Below are 1,497 nucleotides of genomic sequence, written 5' to 3' on the forward strand. Positions count from 1 at the left end.
CGCAGCGCCCAGCGAGCCAGCGACCGGCCAAAGCCCCGGGCGGCGGCAGCGGCGGCGGCTGCCGCCTCCCGCCCCGCCCCGCCCCGCCCGGGCCGGCCCCCGCTCCCGCCCCCGCCTGCACCCCCCGCTGCACCCCGCGACCCCCTCTGCACGCGCACACACACACCCCCGCACCCCTCCTTTCTGGGAATTAAAAAAAATTTAAAATTGTATATCTCTCTCTCTCTCTCTCATATATTGTTTTATCTATAGATAACATATAACATTTAAGCTTATATTTATATATTTAATTATTTCTACATTAAATTATTAATTATTATTATAACACATATTTACTATATAAGATATAATTATATATTATGTATCATTTTATATAATACATATAGTATATCATATATAATGTATCATGTATATAGTAATTATGTATTATTGTTATACATAAATATATATTATATAAACTTATAATTATATATTGTTATTTACAAAATACATAAGAATAAGTATATTTCTGTATAATTATAAGCGATTAATATTTATACATTAACTTATTTTAACATATAAGCACATATCTATAAGTGTATATATAACTGCTGTGGGCATGCTTGAGTCACAGCAGTGTAACAATAATCAGTAAATAATAATAATAGCAGTAGCAAATAATACTAAAAGATAATCAGTATGAGATAGCTGCAAGCTGATATAACATGGGAGAGAGGTTTGTATTTCTGTAATTGCTCCAATTTTAATTAATTTCGGTTTAGATTTTAAGTACAAGTCCTTGAGTTTGGGATGGCAAAGTGGGCAAAAATCAGCGGCTCAGCGAGTTTAATGGGAAAGTGCATTTTGATGAAAACATCAGAGGGCTGAATAAATCAGCACACACACCTACAGGCGGACACAGGCACCCAAGGCCTTGGCTGGCACCTGGCATGACCACCTCTGCCCAGATCTGTCCCCCTGTCACACCAGGGCTCGCGCCCAACCAGACCAGGCCAACCTGGCACCGTCCTCGCCCTGATGAGCTGCTGCTTGCACTCAGGTGCACAAATGTGTCCAGACAGGTGGGCTTCCCTTCATACTGTGTCTTCCAGACTCCTCCTTCCCCACATTGTCCCTTCTCTGAAGGCTTCTCTCTCACCCTACCTCCTCTGGAGGGCTAACGCCAGGAAGGAGCTGGCTGTACTGTCCCTGGACATGTCCCCAACACCCTTGCATGGGCCAGTTTCCACTTAAAGCCAGCGCTGCCTTTGGTTGCTCAGTGCACTGTTATGCTACAAGGGCAAGGGGCCACCATTATTAAAAAACACCGCTTACTAAAAAAAAAAAAAAAAAAGGTAAAAATGAAAATTGGAGGTATTTTTTCTTTAAAAATTTTACATTACTTTTGAAAGCTACTACCTCCCTCAAAACCAGGCTTCCAAAAATCCTTACTATATATATGTCAAACAATTACAAAATATTCAAACTACATTTATTGCCAAGCTAAAAAAAAGGACA

This window comes from Numenius arquata, chromosome 4 (assembly GCF_964106895.1).
Source record: "Numenius arquata chromosome 4, bNumArq3.hap1.1, whole genome shotgun sequence".
NCBI lineage: Eukaryota > Metazoa > Chordata > Aves > Charadriiformes > Scolopacidae > Numenius > Numenius arquata.